Source organism: Chionomys nivalis, chromosome 8, assembly GCF_950005125.1.
Source record: "Chionomys nivalis chromosome 8, mChiNiv1.1, whole genome shotgun sequence".
NCBI lineage: Eukaryota > Metazoa > Chordata > Mammalia > Rodentia > Cricetidae > Chionomys > Chionomys nivalis.
In genome coordinates, this window is record NC_080093.1 from 91,791,693 (window position 1) to 91,809,200 (window position 17,508).

Here is a 17,508-nt window from a genome sequence, read left to right on the forward strand (position 1 = left end):
GGAACTGAATAGAGAGATATGAAAGAGATAAGGTGGTAGTGATATTTGGCTCCAGGCAGTAAGGTGAAGTAATCTAGTAAAATAATGGAGGCCACAACTGGTGGTTTTGTGTTTGACATTGGAGGGACACACAGCCAGCATTCTCCAAAGTGGTCACTGTCAATATTATTCAATAGCTGATATGCAAAGATTAAGGTCTCAAACAAGAGATGCTGTGGCAAGGAGGTGGGGATCAATATTGTCAAAGAGGGTGATATTAGAGATGCAAGAACTTTCGAGAAGCTTTGAACCATTTCTACTGTGTCTATATGTAGGGTTTGAGAGAGTAGCACGTGCACCTACCACTCTTGTGACGACCAGCTTCAGCAGCCCAGAGATAGAAGAAAAGCCACAGAGTCAATGGATTAATCACTCAATTTGATTTTGTATCTGAGCGAGTAAAAGTTGATTATCTGGGTCTTGTTCAAAAGGGGAAATAAACATACAGACATAAACACACACACCATCATCTTTTTTATCTCTTATTTCTTTTCTTACATATATCCAGGTATATCCAGATGTTTCTCTTCTTTCACTCTTGATGTTTTCCTTCTAACCAATTTAATTTTTTCCTTTACAGCTTATAAATCCCAGCAAATTTTTTCAATCAGTTAAAAAATTATCATGTGGTTACAAGAAATCTCTAAGTGAATGATTATCCTGAATTCAAATAAAAAGCAACATGTTTTCCATATCCCTTACAGGGTTGAACCTTTTCTGTATTAAAGGTGAAAAACAAGTTGTCCCAAGTGACCACATACATTGGCACCCAAGCAAATTGTTATAGATTATCAGAGTCTAAGCAAGCTTTCTCAGCTAGTTCTTTTGTTGGCAGGATGCATTTTGTGCTTACAATGGCAGGATCAATTATTATTTTAGCATTCATCTCAAAAGCTAATCTTATAAAAAATGATCCTACAATTTATTTATTTATTTATTTATTTATTTATTTATTTATTTCTAGCTTTTTTTTATTGAAAAAAAAAATTTTCGGCCTCCTCCCCGCCTCCCATTTCCCTCCCCATCTTCCCGCCCCTCTCCCCCTCCCCCCACTCCTCTTCTCCTCCCTCTCCAGTCCCAGGAGCAGTCAGAGTTCCCTGCCCTGTGGAAAGTCCAAGGTCCTCCCCCCTCCATCCAGATATAGGAAGGTGAACATCCAAACTGTCTAGGCTCCCACAAAGCCAGAACCTGAAGTAGGATCAAAACCCCGTGCCATTGTCCTTGGCCTCTCGTCAGCTTTCATTGTCCGCCATGTTCAGAGAGTCCGGTTTAAAATTATTTATTTATTTTTTAAATTGAAAAAATTTCTGCCTACTCCCTGCCTCCCATTTCCCTCCCCGTCCTCCCACTCCTTTCCCCTTCCTCCACTCCTCTTCTCCTCCCCACTCTCCTCTCCCCCTCCCCCACTCCATTCACCCTCCCTCTCCAGTCTGAAGAGCAGTCCTGATTCCCTGCCCTGTGGGAAGTCCAAGGTCCTCCCCCCTCCATCCAGGTCCAGTAAGGTGAGTATTCAAACAGGCTAGGCTTCCACAAAGCCAGTTCATTCAGTAAGGTCAAAACCCAGTGCCATTGTCCTTGGCTTCTCATCAGCCCTCATTGTCCGCCATGTACAGAGAGTCCGGTTTTATCTCATGCTTTTTCAGTCCCAGTCCAGCTGGCCTTGGTGAGCTCCCAATAGATCAGCCCCACTGTCACAGTGGGTGGGTTCACCCCTCGTGGTCCTGACTTCCTTGCTCATGTTCTCCCTCCTTCTGCTTTTCATCTTGGCCTTGGGAGCTCAGTCTGGTGCTCCAATGTGGGTCTCTGTCTCTATCTCCATACATCGCCAGATGAAGGTTCTATGGTGATATGCAAGATATTCATCAGTATGGCTATAGGATAGGGTCATTTCAGGTTCCCTCTCCTCAGTTGCCCACGGAACTAGCTGGGCACATCTCCCTGGACACCTGCGAGCCCTCTAGAGTCAAATCTCTTGCCAGCCCTTAATTGGGATATATACTTCCCTGCTCCCATATCCACTCTTCCTTTATCCAAAACATCCCATTCCCCTCAGTTCCCCCAATCCTCTTCTTCTCACTTTTCTCTCCCCCATTTCCCCTTACCCCCATCCCACCCCATCCCCCAAGTTCCCAGTTTTTGCCCGGCAATCTTTTCTACTTCCCATATCCAGACAGATGACTATATGTTTTTCTTTGGGTTCACCTTCTCATTTAGCTTCTCTAGGATCACAAATTATAGGCTCAATGTCCTTTATTTATGGCTAGAAACCAATTATGAGTGAGTACATCCCATGTTCATCTTTTTGGGTCTGGGTTACTTCACTCAGGATAGTGTTTTCTATTTCCATTCATTTGCATGCAAAATTCAAGATGTCATTGTTTTTTATCACTGAGTAGTACTCTAATATGTATATATTCCACACTTTTTTCATCCATTCTTCCATTGAAGGGCATCTAGGTTGTTTCCAGGTTCTGGCTATTACAAATAATGCTGCTTTGAACATAGTTGAACAAATGCTTTTTTCATATGATAGGGAGTCTCTTGGGTATATTCCCAAGAGTGGTATTACTGGGTCTTAGGGTAGGTTGATCCTGAATTTCCTCATAATTGGTTTCTAGCCATAAATAAAGGACATTGAGCATATAATTTGTGATCCTAGAGAAGCTAAATAAGAAGGTGAACCTAAATCTATGAGACAATTTGAAGCTCACTAAGAATGATTTTGCTTTTTTTTTAGTTTTTTGTGTTCTGTAATGCATAATGTGACATGCCCCCTACCTCTCTATCTCCTGTGCTCCAGTCTATGACAATTGTTCACCCAGTGGAAAACATGGGGAAAACGTTCCTACTTTCACTTTATAACCAAGACCTTGTGGTAAATTCCAGAAATTCAGAATGTCAGAATCTACATGCAATTTTTCTAAATGATTCTAGGTTCCTGATTCTCCACTAGGATTTGAATTGCATGTTCTTCAGTATGTGGTTCAGCTAAGAAGGATGCATGTCTGATTATGGACACGACCATTTGTTAAAAGAAAAAAATGAAATTATGTCATGTTCACTTTTTCATTAATGTGTTTTTCAACATGAAACATAGTTATATGCTGGTAAGAGTAAAAAATGAATGATTACAGTGAATTAACCAAACTATCCTTGCATTATGTGAACAGAGTGTTCAGATAAGTCTCTGGTTCACTATGCATTCAAATGGTTTTCAGTGTGATCACCAAAGTTTGTGATGATTCTTTTCAACTATGCACCTGACACAATCTAAAATACCTTGGAGAGAAGTCCCAGTGAAGAGTTACCTAGATTAATTTGGCCTCTGAGAGATTATGTAACTTGGGTTAATTGGAGCACAAAGACCCACCATGACTTTGAATAGAATCATTTAATGAACTGGGCCTGGACAGAATATATTGGAATGAGCCACTTGATCAATAGGATCTATGGAATAACCCACTGGTCTCTTCTCTTCACTGTTGATGGTGATGTGACAAGCTGTTTCAATCAATTCTGGCTGCCTGGAGTTCCTTGGGATAATGGACTGTAAACTGGAAATGTGAGCCACATAATTCTTTTCTCACTTAAGTAGCTTCAATCCACATATTTTATTTTAGAAAAAGGAAATAAACAGTGTTTATAGCAGATATCGTTCTGTGAGATAATTTAAATACTCTACATTATTTAGGATCCTGAAATGACAGGTTCTCCTCGTTCATATTTAGAAACTTTGTGGGAAGAGTTTAGGGTTTTTCTGTTGAGAACATTACAAGGGCAGGACACTGATGGCTTTTTGAACAAAATTTTTTGCCCTTGGTTCTTAAGTATTTCCTATTATGACATTGGCACCTAAATTATGATTTTCACCCAGGTCTACATGCTTGAGTCAAATAGTAAAACAGTCTATAAAATTTCTCTTTAGAAGAAGAATCCCAAGACTCCTTTTTAGAGTACTTGTAGGGCCATTTAATTACATTCCCTTGGTAACAATTTGTACCATCTCAACAAAAAGTCATTACCTTCCAGGGAGGTAATTTCCCTACATTTTTTATTGCTTGCATGTCTCCGTGTTACATAAGCAGCATGCACAGCATTGTGTACATGGTAACTGGCTTTGCTCATGGTTGTATCAACATGGTACCAAGGTAACCAACCATTTCAAGGAACCTCTTAATGAACAATTTTCTACTGGAAGCATCAGAGAGTGGACAGATAAAATAAATCTCCCACGATCTTGCAAGGAAAATATCTTCTGGAATTTTGGAAGGGGTGACTGTCTTTACAAAATCTTTGAAAGTACAAAATCTTGTCACAGTGTTGTGACAAAATGAGAGTCCTTTGAAATGAGTCAAGAACAAAATGTCTCATAAAAATAACGATTTCCCATTGAGAAGTGGTGACTAAGATTCTCCATGTGAGTATCTATTCTAAAATGTTGAAGTATGTACTTAGTGTTGAGTCAATGTTACCATACATGATCATAATCTCTGCTGAGTTCTTCACAACTGGGCTAATGTAGACATGCTCGTCTTTTGTGGAGAATATCCAAATAACTGGAATCATTTCCAATAAGACAACACAAGCTCTTTTTCTTTCCTTCTCTGGTGTCAGTTCCGAGGCAAACTAAGCACCATTCCCTTCTTCTGAGATGACCAGCCTCACCCAATTCCATCTGAAATAGACTATCAATGAGATCATACATAAGGCCAGAGAAGAGTCCTTGGTGGCCATCTGATACAGAGAAGAAAACTTCAAAGGGTCATTCAAATTTGTGTCAAAAGTTCGAAAACCATCTAAAGAAAAGAGAACAGGGAGTGACACGAAGGAGGAGGTTCCAGAATTTGCAGACTTGAAGAATTGGAAATAATAGCTTAAAGCTCTAGAAAGTCAGACTTGTATTTAAAGCTAACTCCAACATCTTGAGCTCATTCCAGAAACTGAGATGAAATATTCACTTCTGTCATAAATAATTGTCTGCATGTCTTGCCCTTCAGGTATACTTCACAAAAGATATGTGGATATCCCAATAAATCCCAGAGTATGTAGCTTTAAAGACAATGTATTTCTTAGTTTCTGCAGCACATCTATCCAAGTCCTCTGGCTTTCATGATTTCCATAGAGAAGTCAGGAGTAATTCTGATAGGCTTCCCTTTATATGTTACTTGACCTTTGATCTTTGCAGCTCTTAATATTCTTTCTTTATTCTGTATGTTTCATGTTTTGATTATTATATGGCGAGGGGATTTTTTTTAGTCCAGTCTATTTGGTGTTCTGTATGCTTCTTGTACCTTCATAGGAATAGCCTTCTTTAGGTTGGGAAAGCTTTCTTCTATGATTTTGTTGAATATATTTTCTGAGCCTTTGAGCTGTAATTCTTCTTCTACTTCTACCCCTATTATTCTTATGTTTGGTCTTTTCATGGTGTCCCAGATTTCCTGGATGTTTTGTGTTAAGAATTTGTTGCATTTGCTGTTTTCTTTGATCAGTGAGTTTATTTCGTCTATAGTATCTTCAGTCTGAGATTATTTCTTCTATCTCTTGTATTCTGTTGGTTATGCTCATATCTGTAGTTTCTGTTCATATACCCAGATTATTCATATCCTGCCATCTCTCGGTTTGTGTTTTCTTCATTGCCTCCATTTCAGTTTTCAAGTCTTGAACTGTTTCCATTACATGTTTGATTGCTTTCTCTTGGGTATCTTTGAGGGATTTATTTATTTTTTTCTAACTTTTTGTTAGTCTTCTCGTCCATTTTTAAAGGAGTTTTCTACATCCTGCTTAATGGTCTTTAACATTTTCATAATGTTACATTTAAAGTCTATTTCTTCTACGTCTTCTGGATTAGGGTATTCAAATCTTCATGTTGTATGTTCACTGGATTCTGATGTTATCATGTTGCTCTTCATATTGTTGGAGGAATTCTTGTATTGGCACCTCCCCATTGTTTCCTTCAAATGCTGTTAGGAGAGTCTTGGAGGCTTGGTCCAATCTTTGCTGTGGCTACCTGTATACTTGGTGGTTTTCCTTGGTCTTCCCTCTCTTAGGTCCCCTCGCACTGGAGTTGTCTCTCAGATCCTCTCCACCCTAAAGAAGGCTGTGGTGGTGGATCTAAGGACCCACCAAATGGGTAGAAGTGCTTTGGGGCAAGCTGGGATGGGATAAATAGAGAAAGGCAGTAGCCAGGGAGATGCACTGCAGAATGTCCAGGAAGTTTAAGGGATTGGGGGGTACCTGTGCTCCATTCCTAGGGTGTCCAGCTGGCCAGTCCGGTACTCACTTACCCATCACGATGGAACTTCTGCTACAGGAGCAGGGCCACTTGCTTACCAGGGACCTTGCAGACAAAAGGGAAGGCTTTCTGGGTGCAGGCTCAGTGGAACAAAGAAACTCCTGCAGCAGTTGCACTCACTACTTTGTCCCCAGATGCTTAGCCCCTAATCAGACTGAGTTGGGGGATCCTATGACCCTGCAGATGGAAAGGGGTGCTTGGGGGGAAGCTAGGGTGGGATAAGAAAAGAAAGGAAGTAGCTGGGGAGAATCCCCAATTGAATGGCCAGAAAGTTTAGGGGATTGGAAGGTGCCTGTGCTCCCTTTCCGGGGCATCAGGGTGGCCGGTCAGGCACACCCTCATCCCTCAGGATGGATCTTCTGGTACAGGATCAGGGTCACTCGCTGACCAGGGACTTCACAGACAAACAAACTGAAAAATAAAAATCACATGATCATCTCATTAGATGTTGAAAAAGTATTTGACAAAATTCAACACCCCTTTATGATAAAGGTCTTGGAGAGGTTAGGGACACAAGGGCCATATCTAAATATAATAAAAGCAATATACAGCAAGCCAACAGCTAATATCAAATTAAATGGAGAGAAACTCAAAGCCATTCCACTAAAATCAGGAACAAGACAAGGCTGTCCACTCTCTCCATATCTCTTCAACATAGTGCCTGAAGTTCTAGCAATAGCAATAAGACAACATAAGAAGATCAGGGAGATCAGGGAGATTCGAATCGGAAAGGAAAAAGTCAAACTTCATTATTTGCAGATGATATGATAGTGTACATCAGTGACCCCAAATCTCTACCAGAGAACTCCTACAGCTGATAAACACCTTTGGTAATGTGGCAGGATACAAGATCAACTCAAAAAAATCAGTAGCCCTTTTATACACGAAGGATAGAGAAGCAGAGAGGGAAATTGGAGAAAGATCACCTTTCACAATAGCCACAAATCACATAAAATATCTTGGGGTAACTCTAACTAAGGAAGTGAAAGATCTATTTGACAAGAACTTTAAGACTTTGAAAAAAGAAATTGAAGAAGACCCCAGGAAATGGAAGGATCTCCCATGCTCTTAGGTGGGTAGGATCAACATAGTAAAAATTGCAATTCTACCAAAGGCAATCTATAAATTCAATGCAATCCCAATCAAAATCCCCCCAAAATTCTTCACAGACCTTGAGAGAACAATAATCAACTTTATTTGGAAAAACAAAACAAAAAAAAAATTCTAGGATAGCTCAGAACAATCCTATACAATAAAGGAACTTCCAGAGGCATTACCATCCCTGACTTCAAACTCTATTACAGAGCTACAGTAATGAAAACAGCTTGATATTGGCATAAAAACAGAGATGTCGACCAATGGAATCAAATTGAAGACCCAGATATTAACCCACAAACGTATTAACACCTGATTTTCGACAAACGAGCTAAAAGCATACAATGGAAAAAAGAAAGCATCTTCAACAAACGGTGCCGGAATAACTGGATGTCAACTTGTAGACGAACGAAAATAGATCCATATCTATCACCATGCACAAAACTCAAGTCCAAATGGATTAAAGACCTCAATATAAAACTGACCACACTGAACCAATAGAAGAGAAAGTGGGAAGTAGACTGCAACACATGGGTGCATGAGACCACTACCTACGTATAACCCCAGTAGCGCAGACAATAAGAGCAACACTGAATAAATGGGACCTCCTGAAACTGAGAAGCTTCTGTGAAGATGGAGGAAGGGCAGATATAGGAGCAAGAAAGAAGATAAATACATTAAGGGATACATTTTAGGGTTGGCAAGAGACTTTTCTCTAGAGGGGATCGCAGGTGTCCATGGGGATTGCCCCAGCTAGGTCCTTGGTCAGCAGAGGAGAGGGTGCCTGAACTGTCCTTGCCCCACTATCACAGTGATGACTAACTCGAATATCACCATAAAATCTTTATCTGGCGACTGATGGAGATAGAGATAGAGACCCTCATCAGAGCAACAGACTGAGATCCCAAGTCCGGTTGAAGAGCAGAAGGAGGGAGAAGATGAGAATGGAAGTCAGGACCATGAGGGGTTGGTCTACCCACTGAGACAGTAGGACTGATCTAATGGGAGCTACCAAATTCAGTTGGACCAGGACTGAAAGAGTATGTGATCAAACCGGACTCTCTGAATGAGGCTGACAATGGGGGCTGACTGAGAATGCACTGGGACTGGTTTCTATTGCATATACTGGCTTTTTGGGACCCTAGTCTATTTGGATGCACAGCTTCCTAGGCCTGGATGTAGGAAGTAGGGCCTTGGACTCCCCACAGGGCAGGGTTCCCTGCCTGCTCTTAACTCCTTAAAGGGGAGGGAGGAGGGTAAGTGGGGGAGAAGAAGGGGAATGGGAGGAGGGGAGGAAGTGTAAATTTTTGAAAGGAAAAATAAACAGCAACAACAACATAAAAACTACATATTTCCAAAGATTGTTTAGTTGCTCGTGTGGATGTGTGTTCATGAAATGTATCTGGAAAAGTTTGTATATGTGTACACTTGTGTATATGCCTATGAAGGCTATAAGAGGAAAATGTGTGTTCTCTATATTTCTCAATGTATTCTTCTTGAGGCAAGTCTTCATTCTTTATCTGCTGTGATGTCATGAGGACATGTGTGGTGCTATCTTTCAATCCCCTATTGTCATGATGCACAGCATGCATGCTTGCCTCCTGCATCATAATCTAGACACAGACTATATAATTTGAATTATGTGCAAATGGAGTCTTCTCCTTTGTACTTTTTCTTGATAATCAAATGTTGGCATTAAGGAGAATTTTTTATTTGTTCCCATTTATACAATATCACCTGTGGTTATTTATAAAGTGCCAGAAATGTGCCAATTAGGGAAGAAATTTCCAATGTTGCTCGTGTAATTGCAGCCATAGATTTTTCCTGTTTTCTGCAGGTGTAGTTCAGGATGGTTTGTTCTCTGTGAGCCAGAAGTGAAAAGTAAAATATGTCCCTTGATGATCTGGCCCAGAAGTGTAGATACCATATCCCAGAGACACATTAGGTAAAAGAAAGACATTCCTTTTGATCTCCTCAATGGCAAAATTCAAGGCTACTGTAAATTGGTAGTGGTTGGTATTGATTCTGTGTAGGATAACTAGCTATCATTACAAAACAATCTTCAATTACCATTGTCTTACAAATGAATACAGTAACTGTCACACACTAAATGAAAGCTTACCCTTACATTTCCCATGTTGAAACCACATCTTGTTATTTGATGGTGTTACAATATAAGATCAATTGGAGGTCAGTAGAATGGGTCGTGATCATATTTAACAGTTTATTTGGAGATTACTGCATTTTAATATTAGAAAAATTATTCATAAATTTCCTGTATGAGTATAGAGCAAGAAGACCATCTTCTATTCATGAAGCAGGCAGTCACTACATGATTGTCACAAGGCTTTATCTTGCAATGCCTATCTTTCTTAAAAGTGATAAATGTATTTTGTGTGATTCTAGGGATGGGGAATATTTTTGCTATGGGGAGTCAGAGTGAACTAAGACTTTCTAAGAAACCCTTATGAAAGGAGAGAAGGACATACAGTTCTACATCCTTGTCCAAGGTTGCACTTGGCTGGAGCCAGTGCAACAGGTAAGTCAAACTTGAGTTTCCTGGCCAGGTCTTCTGCATGAATTGTGGTTACCATTCCCAAGGCTTTTGGTTCTGAGACTTCCTGTGTTTTCTTTGGCAACATTGTCTACCTTAGTTCTCTGCTTTCTGTGCTCCCTTTTCCACTTCAGAAAGACTATAGGATTCTGTACTTTTTCACAGACTTGTTAGGCTTAAGTCATCAGTTTATTCAAAAATTTCAGCTCCCAGTTATTGCTTTTGTCATTTGTATTTCTCATCCTCATCCCTTGACACCTTGCCATTTTTGACCATTTTTGTTTCTAATTTTTTTCTGGTTCACGTCAATATGTTGTATTGTATATGATACATGCACATATATATGCACATGTGTGTATGTGTGTGTTGTGTGTATATATGTGGTGTCTACATGTGAATGTGGTATATGTATGCATATACAGTGTATAAGTGTGAATGTATTAGTGTGAGTTTGTGAATGTATGCATGTGTGAAATATCCAGATATGTTCACAAGCAGAGGCCAGAGGTGAAAGCAAGGCATCTTTTTCTATCAGTGTCTTAAAATAAGGTTGGTCCCTCGGTGAACTTGAAGCTTGTATTTTCAGCTACCCTGTTTACCCAGGAAATTCTTGGTTTGCTCTGCTTTCAAAGCACAGGCACATGCAATTGTACAGTGTTTTACAGTGGGCTTTAGAGACTCTAACTCATGCTTTTCCAGAGTATGTTCCCCACTGACCCATTTTTCCAGCTTGAAGACAAGGTTGAACAAGGATCAACTCAGGATCAAGTTACTCTACTTGTGGAGATGTCTGGCTCACAAATACTTCATATTATAAATAAGGAAAATAACACAAATTTTCTCTCACTCTTTTTGTTTAACTTGTTTTTAAGTTATGTCACGGCATAGCATTCAATATAGAAATGATCAGATTTTTGCTTTGTTTTATAATAAGTATGCCATTCAGATTATAATTTGGAGTTTTAGGTGTATTCTAACTTCCTTACATCCTTTCGCCCACATGTGTTTTGTTGGTATCTGCAATATACTATCTGACTCTCACATATAATTTGGCATTTCATGTGGTCAGGATATACTCAGATCTGGCATTCCCATGTTATTCTATAGTCTATAGGTAGCCAAGGTATTTATTTGCACTAACTGTGATTTTGAATGTACTTGTTTACCATATTTTACTTTGAGATTTTCATATATTTAATTGTGTATTTAAATTAATTAATATTATTATATATGTACATGGATGGTATAATGTATGCCCACATATATACTGGATGCGCACCTATGAATATTCATGAAGAGGATAGAGGAGGTCATCTTGTGCCCTGTTTGCTCACTCTGCACCTTATTCCCATGACATAGACTCCAGCTGAACCTGGACCTCCTCTGGCATCCAGTCAGACTCAGCCACCTTGACTCTCTGTCTCACAGTGCTGGAGTTACAGGTGCATATCAAGGACACCAAACTTTAACCTGGGTGCAGGGGATAGAAACTCAGGTCTCATAACTGATGGAGAAGTGGAAGCCATGGAACCAGCTGTGCCATCCACTTGTAGTGTAGCTTCACTAGCCCTCTGCCATCCACATGCGGTCGCACTGCCAGTCTGGATAAATGACACCGTCTGCAGCATGCTCAGTGGTTATTTCATTTTTTTCTCTTCTCGAATGACTTAGTTTTCTTTTTTAAAATTTTTATATATTATTATGTATACAATAATCTGTCTGCATGTATATTTGCAGGCCAGAAGAGGGCACCAGATCTCATTACAGATAGTTGTGAGCCACCATGTGGTTGCTGGGAATTGAACTCAGGACCTTTGGAAGAGCAGGCAATGCTCTTAACCACTGAGCCATCTCTCCAGCCCCTGACTTAGTTTTCATGTTCCATATATCATTTTATATTTCTCATTCTAGCCTTTTTAAATAGTTTACCTTTTGTGAATTCCTAGTCTTAATATTCTAGATCTATATTTTCTTGTCTGTTAAACTTTGGTTGTCATCATTCACTTCTGATTTAGTATCCAACACTGAAATACTTTTGTTTCCTTTAATTTTGAATTAGATATAACTACAGCATTTCCACTTTTCTTTTTCCCCCAGATTTCCCTCTATTCCCCTCCTTGTTCTTTTAATGAATTGCCTTTTATTTATCTTTTAATCTAAGTTTTTAAAAGAAAACAAACTATCATATTTCATTTTACATACCAATCCTAGTTCCTATTCCCTCCCCTTGTCCCATTCCCTCCATCTACACTTGTCCCATTCTGTCCACCTACACTGTGAAAACATCACCTCATCCACTCCTCAGAGAGGGTAAGGAACATTGCTTTGTGGAAGGTCCAAGACCCTCTCCCTACTCTATCTAGGCTGAGCAAGGTATCCATCCAAAGAGAATGGGTTTCCAAAAAGCCAGTACATGCAACAGGGATAAATCCTGGTGCCACTGCCAGTGGCCCCACAGTCTGGCCCAGCCATACAATTATCACCCACATTCAGAGGGTCTACTTTTGTCATATGCTTGTTTCTTTCCTGCCTGGCTGGAATTGGTGAGCTCCCATTAGCTCAGATGAACTGTTTCAGTGGATGTACCCATCATGGTCTTGACCTCTTTGTTCATATTCTCACGTCTCACCTTCTTAAGCTGGTCTTTGGGAGCTCAGCCCAGTGCTCCGCTGTGGGTCTCCACCTGTTTCCATCAGTTGTTGGATGAAGGTTCTATGATGACATTGAAGATATTCATCAATCTGACTACAAAGCAAGGCCAGATCAGGCACCCTCTCCTCTATTACTTAGGGTCATCGCTGGGGTCATCTTGTGGATTCCTGGGAATTTCCCTAGTGTCCAGGTTTCTTGTTATTCCCACAATGGCTCCCTGAATCAAAATATCCCTTTCCTTGCTCTCATCTTTGTCTTCCTCCTTCTCAACTATCACATTCCTTCAAGTTCTCCTCCCCGTTCCATTCTTCCCTCCTCTTTCCCTTCCATTCTCCTTTCTCGCTACACCCCATACTCCCAATTTTGTGAGGTGATCTTATCTATTTCCCCTTTCTAAGGTGGATCTATGTATGTTTTTCTTAGAATTCACCTTGTTACTTAGCTTCTCTGGGATCATGGACTATAGACACATTATCCTTTGCTTTACAGTTAATATCCACTTATGAGTATATACCATGTCCATCTTTCTGAGTATGGGTTACCTCACTCAGGATGGTTTTTTCCAGTTCCATATATTTGCTTGCTAATATCAAGATGTGGTTACTTTTTACCCTTGAGTAGTACTCCATGGTGTAAATGTACCACATTTTTCTTACCCATTCTTTGGTTGAGGGGCATCTGATTTTTTCCAGGTTTGGAAATAAACAAATAATGTGGCTATGAATATAGTTGAACAAATGTCCTTATAGTATGGTTGAGCATCCTTTGGGTATATGCCCAAGAGTGGTATTGTTGTGTCTTGAGGTATGTTGATTCCCAATTTTCTGATAAACCACCATACTGATTTCCAATGTGGTTGTACAGGATTGCATTCCCACAATCAATGGAGGAATGGTCCCCTGAGTCCATATCCTCTCCAGCATAATCTATCATTAGTGTGTTTGATCTTAGCCATTCTTACAGGTGTAAGATGGTATCTCAGAGTTGTTTTGATTTGCATTTCTCTCATGGCTAAGGATGTTGAACCTTTCCTTAAATGTCTTACAGCCATTTGAGATTCTTCTGAGAATTCTGTGTAGTTCTGTACCCCATTTTTAATTGAATTATTTATCTTACATGTGGTTCCAAGCTTTGAATTTTCAGATAAATGTTTTTAATTTGGAGTGTCTGTAAAACTCAAAGCATGAAATGGATCATAGTGGAGAACAGGCCTGGAGGGAAGTGGAATAGCAGAGGAAATGCACTGTGGAAGGGGTAAGGAAACCTTGCAAGTGGAAAGTTTTCATCAGCAATGGGAGAAGCGTGGTGGTGGGGAAAGGGTTAACCAAAATTAAGCATGAAGGAAAAATCCTTTTGGAAAAATACTACATTTGAAGTCCTTTAAAACCATTTTAGGGGCTGGTTAAATAGTTTAGCATGTAAAGGTGCTTGCTGCCAGCCACATGCTGTTGAGTTTGATGTTGGGAAACCACACGGTAGAAGGTAAGAAAATGATCCATAAAATGATGCTCTGACCTCTACGCATGGACCATGGCTTACCACCAAGCCTAATGAATGGAGTTGCATCCTTGGAAGCCTAAGTAAAGCAACTGAATGAAGGAGCCCTGCATGCATGGGTAAAGTTAGTCCCAAAGATTAAGTTGACTAAACAAATGTTCCAATACTCTGAGATAGTGTAATCTGATGTGAAGAAAGGGGGCTCCTGTCAAACATTACAGGTTGCTGCCAATGTCCTCACTATACACGAGAAATAGATTGTTGGACGATTCTGAACACACTAAACACTTGGGATATAGGACATTTAAAGGTCATGTTATATCTGTGCTGGCCAGTTTCTATGCAAGCTACTGGATGAGGAAAGTTCGCGATGATTCTACCCATCTGTAAATGGAGCAGCGGGCTAATTCCTGCCATCCGGCTAACTTTACACCTGAAATAATTACATGGAAACTGTATTCTTTTAAACACTGCCTGGCCCATTAGTTTTAGCTTCTTATTGGCTAATTCTCACATCTTGATTAACCCATTTCTAATAATCTGTGTAGCTCCAAGAGGTGGTGTCTTACCAGATAGGATCTTAACCTGCGTCCATCTCAGAGAGGAGAGGCATGTCGACTGAACACACTGCCTTCTTCCTCCCAGCATTCTGTTTGGTCTACTCCACCTATCTAAATTCTGCCCTATCAGGCCAAACAGTTTTCTTTATTAATTAAGCAATGAAAGAAACAGATAGAAAGAAGACACCCCCACATCACCCATCTGTAGATCCTGCATATGACAACTTGCCTGGCAAAATATTCTCCATGTGATAGTGTGTTGAATCTTATAGGAACAATAAAGTTTGTGATTTGATTTTAGGTCTACCAAACAGTAGGGAACTCTTGGCTGGTTCTGTAAACCTGGTTCAGAGCCCAATGACTGAGGCCATGGTGATGTAATATGGAAATCTCTCTGATTCTAGAGACTGGAACCTTTGCTGGACATCACAGCCAGAGTTCATAACATGCTTTGAGGTCATTTAAGATATAAGGCTGCTATCTTACTGTATACTCAAACTGATTGTTAACCCATTTTAAAGAGAACAATGTAACAATGACCACTACTTTCCTTGGTCTTCCGACATAGCCACCTTTTACTAACTAAACTAAGACTTAACTGTAATCTTAAATTATTTTCTTCTGTACCCCAAGAACCAGAACAAATATGTATCATTTGTATAAAACAGCAAACACAGAGGTTGAAAACACTCTTAAATGAATAGTCACCAAATCAGTTGAACACAGCAGCATTACTGGGCAAACATAGTGTTTGTAATTTTTTTGTTGTCTGGGTGAGTTGGGATCAGTTGCAGTTATTACCTTCATCTCTTGTAAGACTCCACAAATGATTCTGTAAAGTATCCCAATCCTTCCCCAGATGATTCTTATGGGGAAATTCAATAAAAGGGTGAGCAACAAAAGGGGCAGATATACATTTACACACAGAGACAGATGTAGGGACAGACAGACATAGGCACAGACACAGACTCAGACATGAAAACAGGCACAGGGACAGACAGACTTCTTCAGGAAGGCACAGATTTAGATTCATGCAAAAGAGAAGGGAAGACAGGGAACATGTAGAAAATTCAAATCTGGAAATGAATCCCAGTGGAAGTGCTTTTATTTCTTTCCTTAATGCCACACTGATGAAGTATTGGTGACCCTGAGTTTATCACTGATGTGTTGAATCCACACACTAGTCCCTCTGTTGTTGTTTTGTTAAACTTACATAGAATCAAGCTGCCTCCTAAGTACTCTCGCTGACACCTATACATTCGAGCAACTGTGATCCCTAATGACAGAGGCGTCTTTAGTCAATGGGCTCTGGTGAATGCATAGACTCACACCTGGCCAAAGTTTAGAGAATGCATAACTGTGCAGTTCTCAGACCTCAGCAGGACATCTGAACCACAACACCCTACAAGGCTCCTCAGGGACTACTCTGGAAGAGAGAGGCAGAGGTTGTAGATGGTTTCCGTGAAATGGTGTCAAGGACACAATGATCATCACACACAGGAAGGAGCTCGTAAGGCCCCATCCTCAGTGAGGGACTTTTCTCACTTAATTTGTGCTGGGGGATGGGATGCCATAAAAATTACAGAAAAAGGAAATTCAGGTAAGCAGCCACACTAACTCTTTGGATGTTAAGGCCAGTAGAGTAGTTTGGGTGGTGTTTTTTACTTATGTTAGAGTTGAGTATGGAAACCTCAACAAGGCTGGTCTGTGACTTAGAAAATCCACTAAAATTTATTGACGCCTATTATTGAACTCCAGTTCCCAAAACTGTAATGGCAGGCTCATATACCCAGAAATGGGCTCAACCTGGACTTTGGAGGATTTTGGAGGATAGATAAAAGCAAACATTCCTTAAAAACTTGTGAGGCTACTTCCTCTACCCAAAGTTGTCATTTCTCTTATCACTGGAAGTAGGGAATATTGGCTGCCTGTGGTGTCTATTACCATAATAAGGTACAGACCGGCCTCCAGGCTCCTTCAGTAGCACAAATATCTGCTGTACAGTCCAAAGCCCATGCTAGTGTTCTATATCTTCTACCCTCCTGCCCTCCCCTAACCTTCCTCTAGTTCAGAAGCATCCCTACACCAGCTTCTCATTCTCTTTCTAAGCCTATCTCTCTGTCTCCTCCTGTCTCTATGTTCCTCTCCCTCTCTCTGTGTCTCCTCCTCTGTCTCTCTCCCTCTGCCTCTCTGCTTTTGCTTCTTTCATAGTCAGGTGTTCAGCCAACATCTATTCCTGCTCTGTCTGATTTGATATGCCACTATCTGTTCTATCTCTGATAGGTATTATTGAAGCTTTCTCCTTAAACATGTCACCAAGACATTATCTCAACAGTTTGTACAATACCAAGAAACAGTTTAAAATATTTTTATGGCATGCGCCGGGCAGAGACCAGGCGGGCAGATGCAGGCAGCAGAGACCCAGCGTGCAGATGCACTCGGCTGAGACCGGAGTGCAGATGCACGCAGCGGAGACCCGGCGTGCAGATGCGGCGGATGTGGAATAGTCCAAGCATGAAACAGTGAAGCCCACACTGAGAGCAGATCGCCCCACTACAATTAAATCAAGTAGGTTTCCTGGGGCCTAACCTGCAGAGTGGGAGGCCTCTTATTGCCGAGGTCCACTGGTCTGTCCCTGAAGACCCTCCTGGGTGGGAAGAGTGTTCTTGGCCCCCGGCTGGTCACAGGAAACAAAGCAGGGGCATTCCCCAACCCCCTTGACCTTCCGGTTAGTCTGTGAGGGCTGGTCCCCTCTGCTGGGGCTGCTCCTCCTCTGCTACAACCTCTCTCTCCCTGGCCCATCCCAGCTTGTGCCCAGG